Source organism: Dasypus novemcinctus, chromosome X (genome assembly GCF_030445035.2).
Source record: "Dasypus novemcinctus isolate mDasNov1 chromosome X, mDasNov1.1.hap2, whole genome shotgun sequence".
In the NCBI taxonomy this organism is placed as follows: domain Eukaryota; kingdom Metazoa; phylum Chordata; class Mammalia; order Cingulata; family Dasypodidae; genus Dasypus; species Dasypus novemcinctus.
In genome coordinates this window covers 80608349-80627582 of record NC_080704.1, presented here as the reverse complement: position 1 = coordinate 80627582, position 19234 = coordinate 80608349, and the positions used below count along the sequence as shown (strand labels likewise).

The 19234-nt window shown below is 39.6% G+C and overlaps 1 protein-coding gene across 3 annotated transcripts in view; it reads left to right on the top strand.

Annotated features, from left to right (window-relative positions):
• HDAC8 (histone deacetylase 8) overlaps positions 1-19234 on the top strand; it is a 427306-nt gene that overhangs the window by 65346 nt on the left and 342726 nt on the right. The window lies entirely within an intron of this gene.

Sequence of the window (19234 nt, the reverse complement as noted above, 5' to 3'; positions counted from 1 at the left end):
GGAGATCAAGCTCCCAGATGAAAGTGTTCCACAGGAGGACTTAACTAAACTTGGAACTTGTAAATCAGGATGGAAGATGCAGTATGTCAGAAAGACTTGTGGAAATTCTTACTGTCCAATGGCTTGGGCCCCTGCTTCCTGCATGCCAAACCAACAGACTTTTTGAAAGAGCTGTATGAACAAAACCACTATCAGCCTGGAATAAAAGGGACATGGAAAAGGGAGACTGAAGGAGAAACAGCTTTAAGAGGAAAACCATGGAAGCTGAGATCTGGAGTTAGGACATCACCTTGGGCCAAGAGAGGAGCACCACCCATGTGTACAGAGAGGGTGAGTTTGCCCCAGCAGTTGAAGAGGGTGGAAGTTCCTGTCCGATGTTCTGGGAGAGTTTTGCCACCCCAGGATGCAGAGAGGGTGGAGTGCATTCCCCAAGGATACTGGTGGTTAACGTCACACCCCACAGATCTGAGAGGGATGGATCTGTCCCCCATGGATTAGGGAAAGCTAGGTGGTGAACTCGTTGCTCTGAGAGGGTTGAGCCTGTTTGCCAGAGGTTAGGGGGAATGTTGTCTTCATGTCCCTGTACTAGGGGGATTAAGACCCTAACCCAAATATTGGGTGAGGTGTGGCAATCACCCCAACACTCTTGGAGGGAGAGGTCTAGAGCTTGGTCGACACCCAAATGCTTGTTGAGGGTGGAACCAAGAAAATGGCCATTGGGCAAGAATGTAGAAAGGGTGGGTTCCCATAAGTCCCCAAGGAGAAGAAACTATCATCTTAAGAATGTCTTTCAGACTTTGAAATTGAAGAGAGTATTCCCTGCAGGTCTACTGAACTGCAGGGAAACCGTGACTCATATTTCCCTCCCAATTTCTCCGTATTGTAATGAAACTGTTTATGCTTTTTCTATCTATTTGTGTATTGGAAGCAGATAAACTGTTTTTTAATTTCAGAGGTCTATAGCAGACAGGACTTTGCCCCAAGACAAACTGTATTTCTTTAAATTGTGATATGATTTAGTACTTGCATTGTAACTGATTTAACGTTTTTTTCGAATATTGTAATTTCTTTGTGGAATTCAGAGGATGGAGTGTAGCAGTTTGATATGGTTATGAATTCAAAAAATAGATATTGGATTATGTTTGTAATCTGGTCTGTACTGGGCATGATTGAGTTATGATTAGGATGTTGAGTCTCCACCCCTTGGTGAGTGGGGACTCACATATAAAAGGCATGGCAAAGAACAGAGTTGGGGGTTCTTTATGTTGGAGTTTTGATGTTGGAGTTTGATGCTGAAGACTTAAGCTGGAACCCTGGGAAGTGAGCTCACAGAGGAGAGAGAAGCCAGCCCCAGGAAGAAAGGAACCTTGAACCCAGAGAAAAGCAAACCCCAGGAACACAGGAAGCCAGGAAGTCTGAACCCTCACAGACATCAGCAGCCATCTTGCTCCAAATAGATTTTGGTGAGGGAAATAACTAATGCTTTATGGCCTGGTAACTGTAAGCTCCTACACCAAATAAATACCTTTTATAAAAAGCAACCAATTTCTGGTATTTTGCATCAGCACCCGTTTAGCTGACTAATACAGAAAGTAAGTGTTGGCAAGGATGGAGAGAATTTGGGACTCTCATACATTGCTGGTAGGAATGTAAAATGGTGCAGCCACTGTGCAAAACAGTTTGATGGGTCCTCAAAAAGGTATATCATTGATGTGGAGACAGTGGCCATGGGAGTTACTGAAGATAGGAAGAGGGAAAAAGAGGTGTGATATTGGGGCATTTTTGGAACTTGGAGTGGTCCTGAATGCTATTGCAGGGACAAATGCAGGACGTTGTATATCCTGCCATAATACACTGAATGAACGGGAAGAGAGTGTAAACTGCAAAGCAAACTATAATCCATGCAGTGTAGCAGTGCTCCAAAATGTATTCATTAAATGCAATGAATGTACCACACTGATGAAAGAAGTTGTCAGTGTAGGAGGAGTGGGGTATGTGGGAGTGGGGTATATGGGAACCTCTTATATTTTTTAATGTAACATTTTATGTGATCTATGTATCTTTTTAAAATATATAATAAAAAATGAAGAAAAAAAAAGTTAAATATAGAATTACCTTGTGACCCAGCAATTGCACCCTTAGGTATATACCCTCAAAGAATTGAAAGCAGGGACTTAAACAAAATTTAGCATATCTGTTTTCAGGACTTGGAGTTGTCCTAAATGATATTACATGGACAGATGCTGGATATTATATATCCTGCCATAACCAACTGAATGTACTGGGGGAGGGTGTAAACTACAATGTAAACTATAATGCATGTGGTGTAGCAGTACTCCAAATGTATTCACCAAATGCAGTGAATGTGCCACAATGATGAAAGAGGTTGTTGATGAGGGAGGAGAGGGTGGGGTGTGGTGTGGGTATATGGGAACCTCTTATATATTTTTTTTGTTATAGATTTTTTTTCCGAATTCTACTCAATTTATTCATTTTTTTCAAAAGATATTACATTAAAAAAATATGAAGTCCCCATTCGCCCCCACTGCCCCCACCCCACCACTCCCCCCACAATAACACTCTCCCCCATCATCATGTCACATCCTTTGCATCTAGTGAGTACATCTCCGGGCATCGCTGCACCCCATGTCCCGTGTTCCACACCATAGCCCACACTTTCCCACGTTCCATCCAGTGGGCCATGGGAGGACATACAACATCCGGCAATTGTCCCTTGGGCACCACCCAGGACAACTCCAAGTCCCAGGAATGCCTCCACATCTCTTCTCTTCCTCCCCTTCCCCGCACCCAGCAGCCACCATGGCCACTTTTTCCACATCAATGCCACATTTTCTCGATTATTAACCACAGTAGTTCATGAATAGAATATCATTAAGTCCACTCTGATCCTTACTGTATTCCTCCTTCCTGTGGACCTTGGCTTGGTTGTGTCCATTCCATCTATGTCAAGAGGGGGTTTAGATTCCACGTGGATATTGGATGCAATCCTCCTGCTTTCAGTTGTAGGCACTCTAGGCTCCATGGTGTGGTGGTTGACATTCTTCAACTCCATGTTAGCTGAGTGGAGTAAGTCCAATAAATCAGAGTGTAGGAGCTGAAGTCTGTTGAGGTCAGGGCCTGGCTATCATATTGTCAGTCCAGAGATTCAAATCCGTTAGATATATCTTAAGCCCCAGCACCAACTACAATTCCAGTAAAGTAGCATGAAAGGCTTGTGAAAAGAGATCCCATCTGAGTCCAGCTCCATCATGCAGAAACACCAGCTCCAAAGAAGGGCCAACTGACATGGCAGTGAACCCCATCTGCCATGACCATAGAACCTATGGGTCTCTTTAGCCCTCAAAAGGACCAATACCTGGGGTTGTAACTACTTTATCTGTCTCTGAGACTCATATTTTTTAATGTAACATTTTTTGTGATCTATGTATCTTCAAAAAAATAAATAAAAATTTTAGCATAGCTGTATGATGTAATACTAGTCAGCTACAAAAAAGAAATGAATTTCTGAAACATGCTATAATGTGGATGAACCTTGGAAACAATATGCAAAATGAAATAAGCCAAACACAAAGAACAAATATTGTATGTTTTCATTTATGTGAAACATCTAGAATGAGCAAATTCAGAGAAACAGAAGATTAGAGGTTACCAGGGCTGGTAGAAGCAAGAATGAGTAACTATTGCTTAAAGGGTAAGGAGTTTCTGTTGTGGGTACTCTCAAAGTTTTGGTAATGGAAGGTGGTGAGGGTAGCATAGCATTGTAAAAATAATTAATGCCACTGAAATGTATGCTTAAAAAAGGTTAAAATGGCTAATTTTATGTTATAAACATATGTCATCACAATAAAAAAATTTATAGTATGTAGTTATGTTGGGGAGATCATGAATAGCTAGCTACAGAATAAATAAAAAATAAAACTGTTCTTATGCAAATGGACACTTTTAGATTAGGATAAATTGTATTATTCACAGATGCAAGAAATGCTTTATATCATGCAACTTAGACACATGTGAACACATGCTTTGGAAAACTATTAGATTAATCAATAATTCACTTTAGTGGTGATAAAGACATTGATGAAAATGTATGTCGTGACTCTGAATAAAATTGATGAATAAAATTTTATCTTAATAAAGCTGTTAAAAATGTATAGGGAAAAAAAGTATCTTTATTGTCAGACAAAATGATTGTATACATAGATCCTATATATAAAAATATATATAGAAAGTCCTAAAGAATCTACAAAAATATTACCAGAACCTGTAAGTACATTTAGTGAAGTCACTAGATACAATATCAACATACAAAAATCAATAGTATTTCTATACACCAGTCCTGAGCAATGAGCAATGGTAGAATATAATAAAAAATGCAGTCCCATTTACAATCATATCCAAAATCATGAAATATGTAGGGATATAATTAACAAAGCATATGCAAACATGTACATTGAAAACTACAAAATATTGTTGAAAGAAATTAGAGATGTAAATAAATAGAGAGATTAGAAGGATTCATAGATTTGAAAACTCAGGAGTTTTAAGATGTAAATTCTCCCTAGTTCATCTATAGATTCAATGCACTACCAATCAGAATTTCCATAGGTTCTTCTATAGACATTAACAAAGTATAAACTTATGTGGAAATACAAGCAACCCAGAAATTCCAAAACAATCTTGAATAAGAAGAACAAAGTTGGAGGACTTACCCTACCAGATTTCAATACTTGGTAAAAAGCTAAGGTAATCAAGACACTGTGGGGGAAGTGGATGTGGCTCAAGTGATAAGGCATTTGCCAACCATATAGGATGACCCAGGTTCAATCCTTGGGACCTCCTGGTGAAAAAAGAAGAGAAAGCATGCCTGCACAGTGAGCCAGTGCCCACGTGGTGAGCCCAGTGCCCGCATGGCAAGCTGAGTACCCATGTGGAGAGCCAGTGCCTGCACAGGTGAGTCATGCAGCAAGATGATGATGCAGCAAAAGAGAGATAAAGGGGAGAGTAAAGGTGAAGTGCAGCAGAAACCAGGAACTGAGGTGGCGCAGCTGACAGGGAACTTCTGTCCACTTCAGAGGTCCCAGATAAAATCCTGGTGAATCCTAGAGGAGGGAAAATGAGAAGACAAAAATAGAAATAGATACAGAAGATCTCAAGTGAATGGAGGGAAGTGGACTTGACCCAGTGGTTAGGGCGTCCATCTACCACATGGGAGGTCCGTGGTTCACACCCCGGGCCTCCTTGACCCATGTGGAGCTGGGCCACGTGCAGTGCTGATGTGCACAAGGAGTGCCATGCCATGCAGTGGTGTCCCTGCACAAGGAGTGTGCCCCTTAAGGAGAGCCGCCCAGCGTGAAAGAAAGAGCAGCCTTCCCAAGAATGGCACCACACATACGGAGAGCTAACACAACAAGATGACACAACAAAAAGAAACACAGATTCCCATGCCGCTGACAACAACAGAAGTGGACAAAGAAGAACATGCAGCATATAGACACAGAGAACACACAACTGGGGCGGGGAAGGGGAAATAAATAAATAAATAAATCTTTTTAAAAAAACAAAACAAGTGAATGGACACAGACAGCAAAAACAGCAGGGTGGGGGAAGGGGGTAATAAATAAATAAATCTTTTAAATAGATACTTTGGTATTGACAAAAGGATAGATATAGATAATGAAACAGGATAGGAAGTCCAGAAATAGGCCCATACATATATATGGTCAATTGATTTTTTTAAATGGCACCAAGGTAATTCAATAAGGAAAGGATAATCTTATCAACAAATGGTGATCAAACATCTGGTATCCATATAAAAAGAAAATGAACCTCTACCCTTACCTTCCACCACACAAAAAAAATTACCTCAAAATGGATCTTAGACCTAAGTGTAAAAACTAAAATTATAAAAATTCTAGAAGAAAACAGAAAACTTAGTTACCTTGCGGTAGGCAAAGATTCCTTGGATAGGACACAAAAATCACAAATCATAAAAACTTTGATAAAATGAACTTTATCAAAGTTTTCATCATTAAGAAAATGAAGAGGCAAGCCACAGAAAGGGAGAAAATATTTGCAATATATATCTGGCAACTTGTATTCAGAATATATAAAGAACTTTTGTAACTCCAATAAAAGACAATTTAAATACCCAATTTAAAAATGAGCAAAAGATTTGAACAGATGCTTCACAAAAGAAAATATGTGAATGGCCAACATGCAGATGAAAAAAATGTTCAACAATATTTGTCATCAGGGAAATGCAAATAAAAAGTAGAGATACCAATATACATCTGTTAGAATAGCTGACCTGTAAAATACCAGGTATCAGTAAAGTAATATTGATGATACCAATTTGTTACCAAGGACGTAAAACGAGTGGAACTCTCGTATCTGCACATAGAAATGTAAAATGTCACAACCACTATGGAAAGCTTTTTAGCAATTTCTTTCAAAGTTACAAAAAACTCACCTGCTATATGACTCAGCCATGCCACTCCTGGGTATATTCCCAAGAAAAATGGAAAAAAAAATTAGGTCCATACAAAGACTTGTACATGAGTATTCCTAGCAGCTTAATTTATAATAGCCAAGACTGGAAACAGCCTGGATATCCATCAGCAGGTGAATGGGTAAACAACATGTGGTACATTCATCATAGTAGACTAGTACTCAGCAGTACAAACAAACTCCAATGCACATAATCACATGGATTAATCTCAAAATCAGCATGCTGAGTAAAAAAAACGAGACACACAAAAGTCCATACTGTATGAACCTATCTATATAATATTTTAGAAAGCAGGGTAGTGGTTCCCTGGGTTCAGGGGTGGAGGGAGGGCTGTACGGCATGGGGCACAATGAAATTTGGGGGAGTGATGAAAATGTTCTTTATGTTGATTGTGTTGGTGTTTTCACAGTGTATACATAAGTCAAAACGTATCAAACTGTATACCTTAAATATGTGCAGTTTATTTTATGTCAGTTATACCTAAATAAAGCTGTTAAAAAATCATTGAACTATACACTTTAAATGGGCTAGACTTATTGTTTGTAAAGTATACCTCAATAAAATTCTTAAAAAATATATGGTGCAAGTTAGTTGGTCTTGTTTATAGGAGGAACCCTTTGTTGGGGAGAGAAAATGATCCATGGAACAAGATCCAAGAGGCATCAGCAGAGTATAGAATCAAGAAAACATGGGAAGATAGGAGGCAAAAACCCTTTCCTCTGCTATAACATACATTCTTTCATTTAACAGATATTCTTTTGTTAAATACCCCCTTAGCCAAGGATTGTGCTAGACACTGGAAATAGAACAGTGGACAAGACAGTTGAGAAAGCCCTTCCCTCACAGAACTTATATTTTTTTGGAGCAAGGGGCGAGGAAAGAGGCATCAAACAAATATCTAATTTCAGGTAGTAAAAGTCCTCTGAAGAAAAATAAACAAAGAAAAGGAAATAGAGAATGACTGGGGTAAACTTAGGGTACTTTTTAAAAATAGTCAGGAAATGCTTCTCTGAGGAAATGATATTTCAGGAGAGAGTTTAGATGAGGAAGAGTTAAAATGAATATAGTAATATTCAAAAATTAACTATATTGCTTAATGATTTTGAGGAGCAGCAAGAAGGCCAATGTGGCTGGAGCAAAGTAAGTGATGGGTACAGTAGCAGGAGAGAAGGACAGAGAGGTTGACAAGGATCAGATCATTCAAGTCCTTGTAGGCTATGGTGGTACTTTGGGTTTTATTATAAAGGTGATGGAATTTTGAGTAGATGGTCTCGGATCTTAGCAAGTTTGTGATAGCCATTGCAAGGAATAAGAAAAAAGACAATCTGAGAGAACTCAAAGGATTAGTGAGCCAGCATTACAGGCCCACCTGAAAGTGAGAACCATTAATGTATAATGGTGTTCATCTGCATTTATGCAGTTTTTGCTAGCAGCACTTGGTCATCCTAGATTTGAGAGCAGAGAAAGCATATGGTCAGGCTGATTTAAGTTGAGGATTTAGGTTCAGGTGCTTGGAGGAAACTGGCTAAGGTAGTTTACCTTGGTAAACTAACTCATACGTACTCAAGAAGGTTCATTTTTAATAAATCTGTTTTCATTAGAGAAGTCATGAGCTTACAAAGCAATCATGCATAATGTGCAGAATTCCAATACACCATCCCTCCACCTACACCCTGCATTGTTATGGAACATCTGTTATAGATTATGAAAGAACATCATCAGAATAGTACTACTAATTATGGTCTATGGCTTACATTTGGTATATTTTTTCCATATAGCCCCCTCTTTGATTAACGGCATGTCTCAGTTATTATAGTTCATGAGATAAGACTCTGATATTTGTATTAGCAACAGTCCATCATCCACCGCATAGTTCACTGTGTTATATCGTCCAATACCTTGTACGGCTCATCCAAAGTGCACACTCAGTGGCTCTCACTTTCATCACAGAGTTGTGCAGTCATTGCCTCAGTAAATTTTTGAACATTTTCCTTAGTCGAGTAGAAAAAAACCCATACCCCACCCCCATTATTGACCTAAGGGTCAATAATGGCACTGATATAGTGCCTTCTTTGACACTGACGCAAGAATATTACAATATTGCTGCTAACTGTAGTCCATAAATTACAGTAATTGTATTTTTCTCATGCATCACCATATGTTTACCACCTTGTAATAGTGACATACATTTGTTCTAGTTCATAGAACATTCTTATATTTGTACTGTTAGCCACAATCTGTTGGTGGACTCATCCACCAACACACTCACTGTGTTATTCAGTCACTAGATTATTCTCTAGCTTTCAATTGACATTTACATCCCTAGACTACACCTTTCAGCCACAATCTCATTTATAAACCAGCTGTGTTAGTTATACTCACTATAATGTGTTACCATCAACTATATTCACTTCCAGACTTTTAAAGTCAAGCTAATTAAAAATTCTACATACATTAAGCATCGGTATCCCTTCTCAGCCTTCATCCTGTCACCTAGTAAACTCTAGGTTTTAACTCTACATGTTTAATCTTCATATTTAGTTCATATTAGTGAGACCATACCATATTTGTGTTTTTATATCTGGCTTATTTCAGTCAGCGTAATGTTTTCAAGGTTCATCCATATTGTTATATGTAAACCAATTTCTTTTTACAGCAGTGTGGTATTCCATCATATCTATATACCACATTTTCCTTTGTCCATTCATCAATTGACGGACACTTGTGTTGTTTCCATCTTTTGGCAATTGTGAATAATGTCACTTTGTACTTCAGTATGCAAATGTCTGTTTGCATCCCTGTTTTCAGTTCTGGATATGTTCCTAGTAGAGGGATTGCTAGATCATATGGCAGTTCTATATTTATATTCCTAAAGAACCACCAAACTATCTTCCACAGAGAATATACCATACTATATGCCCACCAGCAGTGAAGGAGTGTTCCTATTTCTCCATGCCCCTTATAGCACTTGTACCTTACTGTTTTTATAGTAGTGGTCATTCTATGAGGTGTGAGATGATATCTCATTGTAGTTTTGATTTGCATTTCCCTAGTAACTAGGGATATTGAAATTTTTTCATATGCTTTTTCTCCATTTGTATTTCCTCTTTGGGAAAAAAAGTCAAAGTCTTTTGCCCATTTTTACATTATATTGCTTGCCCTTTCATCATTGAGTTATATGATATCTTTATATAGCTTGGAAATCAAACCCTTATCGGATATGTGGTTTCCAAATATTTTCTCCCATTGAGTAAGCTGCCTTTTCACCTTCTTGACAAAGTCCTTTGAAGCACAGAAGTGTTTATCTTTGAGTATGTCCCATTTATCCATTTCTTCTTTGGTTGCTCATCCTTTGGGTGTAAGATTTAAGAAACCATCATCTACCAATAGGATTTGTTGTGTTTTTCTTGTCTTTATTTTTTTAATATTAAATTAAAAAAATATGAGGTCCCCATATACCTCCCACACCCGTCACCCCACTCCTCCCCCCATAACAACAGTCTCCTCCATCATCATGAGACATTCATTGCATTTGGTGAATACATCTCTGAACACCGCTGTACCTCATGGTCAATGGTCCACATCATAGCCCACACTCTCCCACAGTCCACCCAGTGGGCCATGGAGGACATACAATGTCTGGTAACTGTCCCTGCAGCACCACCCAGGACAACTCCATGTCCCAAAAATGCCCCCACATCTCATCTCTTCCTCCCATTCCCTACCCCCTACAGCCACCATGGCCACTTTCTCCACACCAATGCCACATTTTTTTGGATTACTAATCACAATAGTTCATGAATAGGATATCAGTAAATCCACTCTAGTCCATACTCTATTTCTCCATCCTGTGGCCCTTGGAATGTTTGTGTCCACTCCACATCTATATCAAGAGGGGGCTTAGATGCTGGATGCAATTCTCCTGCTTTCAGTTGTAGGCACTCTTGGCTCCCTGGTGCGGTGGTTGACCTTCTTCACCTCCACGTTAGCTGAGTGGGGTAGGTCCAATAAAACAGAGTGTAGGAGCTGAAGTCTGTTGAGGCTCAGGGCCTGGCTATCACATGGTCAGTCCAGAGATTCAGGTCCCATTGTTATACATTAAGCCCTAGCACCAACTACAGTTCAGGTAAAAGTAACAGGAGAGGCTTGTGAACAAAGATCACATCTGAGTCCAGCTCCATCACACAGAAACACGATCTCCAAAGCAGGGCCAACTGACATGGCACTGAACTCCATCTGCCATGACCATAGAACCTATGGGTCTCTGTAGCCCTCAGAAGAACCAATGCCCGGGGTTGTATCTACTTCATCTGACTCTGGGACTCTGCTGAGTTGTACATAAGGGCAACCCCTCTGATACCTCCCGACTCTTTTTGGAGATGCATAGCCATATAAACTCATTTGTCCTTTCCATTTCCCCTTTTTATTCAGGTCAAAAAGCATTTTTAACTCCTGGTATTATATGTAGACTGAGATACTATGCTGGTCCGAGTTGACCCTTTTATTCAAGGTCATTTTCTAGTTACATCACCAGCTGGTACTTGGTAGTGATCCCTCGGTGCCAGGAAGGCTCATCCCCGGGTGTCATGTCCCACACTGGGGGGAAGGCAACACATTTACATGCTGAGTTTGGCTTCAAGACTGGCCACATTTGAGCAACACAGAGGCTCTCAGAAAGTAACTCTTAGGCACCCTGCAGCTCTAGGCCTTGTTCTTAATTCAGGTGCACAGGCTCACAAGCATAGTCATTAGTATAAAGGGCTCATTGTTGGACCTTCATTCTTTTTTGATCTTTGCCTTTGCACTTGAGGGGTTGTTGCTGTTCCTTTAGGGGCTGTGATAGAGCTCCCCTGGCTAGAAACTCAGCATTCCCTCATTTGTTGTTTTTAATTGTATTCACTATGAAAATATCCAAACATTTTTATGTACCCTGGATATATGCCCTGTAGGACTCCCTGCCAACCATGTGTCCCCTGTCAATAACATCCCACACCAGTATTCCTCCCCTGCCATTGTTGAACCTCTCTGTGATCCAAACTTCTTCAAAAGTGAAGCCCAATATATTGCCAGGTTCCATTAATAGTAAAATGGAATATAGTGATAAGTTTGAAGGTTAGATATAGAATACATATTAATTTAGAAAAATTAAGGTAAAAACTAATTGGGGTATCAAAAAATTTAAAAAAAGCTTTGTTTTTGATGTTTTGCCTTCTATCACTGCAATAAATGTTGCCCTGTATGCAAATTGGCAAGGCAACTACTTCCGTCTTTTCCTCAGTGTCTACGTCCTTTCTTTTTCTTTTCTTTTCTTTTTTCTAATTATTAAGCTTATCTTCACAAAAGTTTTAGATCACAGTAATTCATGTATACAATATACAGTACTCCCATATATCCAACATAAAACCCTTTTCCCTTCCACAGCAATAATCTTTTTACATATTCATACTATATTTACTGAAACCGATGTACAGATATTGAGATAATAGCTTTCAAACAAGGTAACATTTTTGTTTACATTGTGGTTTATATTTTAGACTATACAATTTTCTAAATTTTTAGTTATCTTATGTTTTACATTATGATTTACATTTTAGCCTATCCGACCCTATATATTTTTGGTGTAATTTTACATGTCTTATATCCATCCTTGTGTACTCTTGCAAAACACTTCTATTGCCCACACAGTTATACACTGGTTCCATCTATGCAATACCTCTTTCCCCCTCCCCTTAGGGCCCACAGTGACAGTCAATCTTCATTGCTTGAAGGGCCATGTTCAGAGATAGTTGCAACAATGTTGAGGGCTTGACATACTCAACTGCCTTAATGCACTGGGAGCCACCCTTTCTTTTGAGAGATACAATTCCCTCTATTTGAGAGCATCAGTCCTCCCCATGATGTGGGTATACCTTCACTCTCATTCTATGGGGCTCTATCCAATGACATAACCCACTATGGCAAAATGAGCATTCACATATTCCCTAGGAGCCTGTCCTGCATCGGATTATCCCCTTTAAGCATCTTAAACAGGTAACCTTCCTTATTATATTTTTACCAATAGGATTTGAATATGTTTCCCTACATTTTCTTCTAGGAACTTTATGGTTCTAGCTTTTATATTTAGATCTTTGATCCATTTTGAGTTAATTTTTGTAAAAGGTATGAGATGTGGGCCCTCGTTCTTTCTTTCAGATGGATATTCAGTTTTCCCTGCACCATTTATTGAATAGACTGTTATGCCTCAGCTGGGTAGGCTTGAGAGCCTTGTCAAAAATCACTTGACCGTAGATGTGAGGGTCTGTTTCTGAACCATCAATTCGGTGTCTGTCTTTATGCCAGTACCATGCTGCTTTTACCACTGTAGCCAGTGGTAAACTTATTTAAACTCTGAAAGTAAGAATCTTCCAACTTCGTTCTTTTTTAAAATGTTTCTGGCTATTCTTGGCCTCTTACCTTTCAAAAGAAATTCGGTACTTGGTTTTGCATTTCTTTAAACAAGGGTGTTGGAGGTTTTATTGGAATTGCATTGAATGTGTAAACCGATTTGGGTAGAATTGACATCTTAACAATATTTATTACCCAATTCATGAACACAGAACATTCTTCCATTTATTTAGATCTTTTGATTTCCTTTAGCAATGCATTGTAGTTTTCTGAATACAGTTTCTTTATGTCCTTGGTTAAGTTTATTCCTAAATATTTCATTGTTTTAGTCACTATTGTAAATGGAATTTTTTCCCTGACTTCCTCCTCAGATTGATCATAGATGTATAGAAACACTGCTGATTTTTGCATATTATTCTTGTATCCTACCACACTGATGAACTCATTTATTAGCTCTAGTAGGTTTATTGTAGATTTTACAGGATTTTCTAGGTATGGGATCATATCATCTGCAAATAGCCATAGTTTTATCTTCTTTCCAGTTTGCACAAATTTTCTCTTTTTCTTGCCTGATTGCTCTAGCTAGAACCTCTAGCACTGTACTGAACAACAATACTGATAGTGGGAATCCTTGTCTTGTTCGTGATCTCAACAGGAAAGTTTTCGGTCTTTCATTATTGAGTACAATGTTAGCTGTGTGTTTTCCATATATGCCTATTATCATGTTGGGAAAGTTTCCTTCAATTACTATCTTTTGGAGTGTTTTTATCAAGACATGTTGCTGGATTTTGTCAAATGCCTTTTCTGCATCAATTGAGGTGCTCATGTGATTTTTCTTTGATTTATTAGCATGATGTGTTATACTGATTTTCTTGTGGTGAACCACCCTTACATGCCTGGGACGAAACACACTTGACCATAAGAAATAAGTCTTTATTGTGTTAGCATCCTGTTAGCAAGTATTTTGTTGATGATTTTTGCATCTATATTCATTAGGGAAATGGGTCTGTAATTTTCTTTTTTCATAATGTCTTTATCTGGCTTTGGTATTAGGGTGATGTTGACTTCATAGAATGAATTTAGTAGCATTCCTCTTGTTGAATTTTTGGAAGAGTTTGAGTAAGTTTGGTATTAAAGTTTCTTTGAATGTTTGGTAAAATTTACCTCTGAAACCATCTGGTCCAGGGCTTTTCATTTTGGGGAGGTTTTTTTTTTCTGTCATAGGTTGTACTTTTGGTGTTTTATTTAAAATTATCTTTTCTCCATGGAAGTGTCTTTGCACTTTTTTAAAAATACATTTTTATTTAAGTATATTATTCAAACATAAATTCATAAATGATAAGTGTATAGTAAAAGTTGTGAAATTTTAAAAATTACAAAATAAACTTTTATAACATCATATATAGGTTCCATACATCACCCCTCCACCAATGCCTTGCATTGTTGTGGAACATTTGTTACATACTATGTAAGAGCATCATCAAAATATTAACTATAGTCCATATGTTTACATTTGATGTACTTTCCCCCAACCCACCCTATTTTTTAAATATTTTTAAATACAGAGGTTTTGAACTTATAAAATAATCATGCACATGTGTAGAATTCCCACACAACACCCTTTCACCAACACACCACACTGTGGTGGAATATTTGTAACAGATTATGAGATAATATCATCAGACTATTGGACTATTGTCAACAATCGTGGTCCATAGCATACATTTGGCACACTTTTTCCACAACCCCCCATTATCAACACAGTACATCTTTGGCACTGATGCAAGAATATTACAGTATTGCTATTAACCATAATCCATAGGTCACACCAATTGTATATTTCCCATACTTCTCCACATTCCCACCACCCTGCATAGTGACATATATCTGCTGTAGCTCACAGAAGGACACTCTTGCATCTGTACCATCAACCACAATACTCATGCACCTCTGGGTTCACTGTGTTATTCAGTCCCTAGATTATTCTCTAGCTTTCTGTCAACTGACATTTATATCCCTAGACTACCCTTTTCAGCCACAATCCCATTTGTAAACCAGCTGCTACTCACTATAATGTGTTATCATCAATTCTATCCATTTCTACACTTTTACAGTCAAGTTAATTAAAACTTCTCCATACATTAAACAGTAGTCTTCTCAGCCCTACTCTTATCTCCTAATAATGTATACTTTCTGTTTTAATTCCATGCATTTATTCTTTGCATTTAGTTCATATTAATGAGACCATGCACAATTTGCCCTTTCGTGTCTGGCTTACTTCACTTAGCATAATGTCTCAAGATTCATCCATGTTGTCATATGTGTCCCAATTTCATTTTTTCTTACTGCTGCATGGTATTCCATCATATGTATATACCATATTTTTTTTATCCATTCATTGGTTGATGAACACTTGGGTTGTTTCCATCTTTTGGCAATTGTGAATAACACTGCTATGAAAATTGGTGTGCAGATGTCTGTTCATGATATTCTAAAGATATCTATTTCTCCTTTCAGTTTTGCCAGCGTTTGCCTCATGTATCTTGGAGCATCCTGGTTAGGTGCACATAAATTTATTATTGTTATTTCTGCCTGGTGAGTTGCAACTTTTATTAATATAATGTACTTTCTTGTCTCTAATAAGAGTTTTGCTTTTAATACTTATTTCATCTGGTATAAGTATAGCCACTCCAGCTTTTTTTTTTTTTTTTGGTTACTGCATGCATGGAATATCTTTTTCCAACCTTTCACTTTCAATCTATTGGTATCTTTGGGTCTGAGATGAGTCTCTTGCAGACAGCATATAGATGGCTCATATTTTCTTATCTATTCCTCCAGTCTGTGTCTTTTGATTGGTGAGTTTAATCCATATTACTGTAAAGGTAGTTCTTATTTCTTTTTTTCACCCATTTTAGGTTTTATCTCTCATATTTTATTTTCACCACTCTTTTGACATTTTCATTGCCATTTCTGATAAAATCTTCACTTCTAGACTCTCTTCCAAGCCTCTCTCTCCTGTCCTTTCTTTTGAGGCTGTATCACTCCCATAGTATTTCCTGCAAAGCTGGTATCTTTGTTATAAACTTGCTCAGTTTCTGTTTATGTGTGAATATTCTAAACTCACCCTTAGTTTTTGAAAGACAGTTTTGCCAGATATAAGATTCTTGGCTGGCAGTTTTTCTCTTGCAGTATCTTAAATATGTCATACCACTGCCTTCTTGCCTCCTTGGTTTCTGTTAAAAAATCAGCACTTAATCTTATTGGGTATCCCTTGTATGTTATGCATTACTTTTCTTTTTGCTGCTCTCAGAATTCTCTTTTCCTTTGTCATTTGACATTCTGATTATTATGTGTCTAAGTGTTGGTCTATTTGGATTTATTTGGATGGTAGTATATTTTGCTTCTTGGATATGGATATCTATGTCCTTCAGTAGGGTTGGGAAATTATCTACCATTATTTCTTCAAAGGCTCCTTCTGCCCATTTTCCTTTCCTTTTCCTTCTGGGATACCCATGACATGTATGTTTGCACATCTAAATGTCATTTAGCTCTCTAAGACCCTGTTCAATTTCCCCATTCTTTTCTTCATTTATTCTTTTGTAAATTTGCTTTTGGAGACCATGTGTTCAAGCTCACCAATCCTTTCTTCTGCCTCCTCAAATCTGCCGTTATATGCCTCCAGTGTAGTTTTAATTTCCTTTATTGCACTGTTCATTCCCATAAGATCTGCTATTTTTCTATGTATGCTTTCAAATTCTTCTTTGTGCTCACTCATTGTCTTCTTTTTTTTCTTCCCCTCCCCCTCCCCTGCCCTGCTGTTTTTGCTGTCTGTGTCCATTCTCTATGCAATCTTCTGTATCTATTTCTCTTTTTGTCTTCTCTTCTCATCTTTCTCCTCTAGAATTCACCAGGATTTGATCCTGGGGACCTCTGATGTGGATAGAGGTTCCCTGTCAATTGTGCCACCTCAGCTTCTTGTCTCCACTGTGCTTCACCTTGACTCTCCCCTTCGTCTCTCTTTTGTTGCATCTTCATCTTGCTGTGTGACTCACTTGCATGGGCACTGGCTCACTGTGTGGGTATTGGCTCACCATGCAGGCACTCACATGGGCACTTGGCTCACCACATGGACACTCGGCTCACTGCACAGGCACTCGGCTCACTACATGGGCACTCGGCTCACCACGCAGGCACTCAGCTTGCCACACAGGCACTGGTTCACCACACAGGCACACTTTCTCTTCTTCTTTTTCACCAGGAAGCCCCAGGGATTGAACCCAGGTCCTCCCATATGGTAGGCAGAGGCCTTATCACTTGAGCCACATCCACTTCCCTCATTGTCTTTTTAATCCCTTAATCTCTTTAGCCATCTCATTGAATTTATTAAGGAAATTTGTTTGAATAATCTATGATTAGTTGTCTCAACTCCTTTATGTTATGTGGAGGCTTATCTCATTTCTTTAACTGGGCCATATCTTCCTGTTTCTTGGTATGGATTGTAACTTTTTGTTGGTATCTTGGCATCTAACTTACTAGGCATATTTATTCTGGGTGCAGCTTCTCTCTTTAGGTTAGGGTTTTCTTGCCTCTTCTCCCCTGCTGGTTATGTAGTAAGAACAAGGATGTAGTTGGTGCTGTAAGCTGTGGAGGCTGAAGCTTCCCACATTGCCCCAGGAATTGATGAAGCTTCTCCAACCTTTTTCCTCAGCCAGGGGTAGGGGCACAGCCACAGCCATGTGTAATAATTCACATTATGCAGAACAAAACTATCTGTAGTTGCCCTGAGAGAATAATGAAGCTTCATACCCCTTCTTCCCCTAATTGAGGTGGGGATGGAGCTGCAGGTGTGGGCAGCAATCTATGCCATGTGGGTCCAAAATGACTGCAGTTGCCCAGGTAGAGTGATGTAGCACTGATGCCTCCGTCCCTGCCACTGGAGGGGATGGACCCACTGGAGTGCCCAACAATCTATCCATGTGGCCTGAATATGCCTACAGTTGCCCTAAGAGGCTGAAGGAGTACTGTCCTTTCTCCCATTTGGGGGCTGGGAATGGAACCACCAGTGCCCAACAGTTCGGTCCCTTTAGGCCAAGAGTACCTGCCATTGTCCAGAGAGGCTGAGGAAACACCAGCCCCTCCCATCCTAGTAGATGGTGGGGGTGAATCCATGGGTCCAACGGGGGGGTGAGGTTGGATCCACAGGCACCCAGTAGTTCAGTCCCTGTAGGCCAAAAGTGCCTGCCATTGCCTGGAAAGGCCATGGAAACACCAGCCCCCTCCTCTCCTATTGGGCGGTAGGAGTAGATCCACAGGTACCCACCAGTCCAGGTTATGCAGGTGAAAGTGCCTGCTGTTGCCTGGAAAGGCTGAGGAAACCAAGCTCCCCTCCCATCCTACTCCTACTTGGGGGCAGGGATGGAGCTGCAGGTGTCCAACTATTCAGTCTGTGTGGGCCAAAAGCACCTGCAGTTACCCAGAGAGGCTTGGGAAACACAGTCCCTCTCTTGTCCTATTGGGAGTGAGTGTGCAGCCACTGATGCCCAACAGTCAAGTTTCTGCAGGCCAAAAGCACCTGCAGTTGATCTGAGAGGCTGAGGAAATACCAGTGCCCTCCTATCCTATGGTGGAGGCAGACATGGAGATGGAATTGAAGGCACTCAACAAAGCAGTTCGTGTGGGCTGAAAGTGCCTGCAGTTTCCCAGAGCAGGTAAGTAAACACAGGTCGCTTCTTATCCTATGGGGGGCAGGAATGAAGCTACAGGTGCCCAATTATTTAGTCTGTGCAGGCTGAAAGTACCTGCAGCTGCCCAGAGAGGTTGAAGAAACACCAGCCCCCTCCCATCCTATTTAGAGTGGGGCAGAGCAGAGATGGAGATGGAATTGAAGGACTCAACAAACCAGTTTGTGCGGGCTGAAAATGCTTGAACTTGCCTGGAGAGGACTAGGAAACACAGCCCCTCTCCTAGCCTATGGGGATGTGAGGATGGAGTCCCAAGTGTCCAACTCGTCAGTCTACCAATCAAAAGCACCTGCAGTTACCTGGAGAGGCTGGTGCAGGTCCCCCTGACTTCCTCCCTGCTGGATTTGAACCCCTTACAAACTGACTTCAGAGAAATGCTTAAAATTACAACTGGAGCACTGAATCTTAAGCTTCAGAACAAGTTGTATCATTGTCAGATTATGATGTTATGCATGCTGTCTCTGGAAACACTCAACCGACAGGTCTTCAAAATCTTTTACTTTTAGAGTCCATCCTCTTTCCAGGAAATAACAGTGAAAGGGCCTTCCTAGTAATCTGAAAAACTGTCCATTTTTCTTGA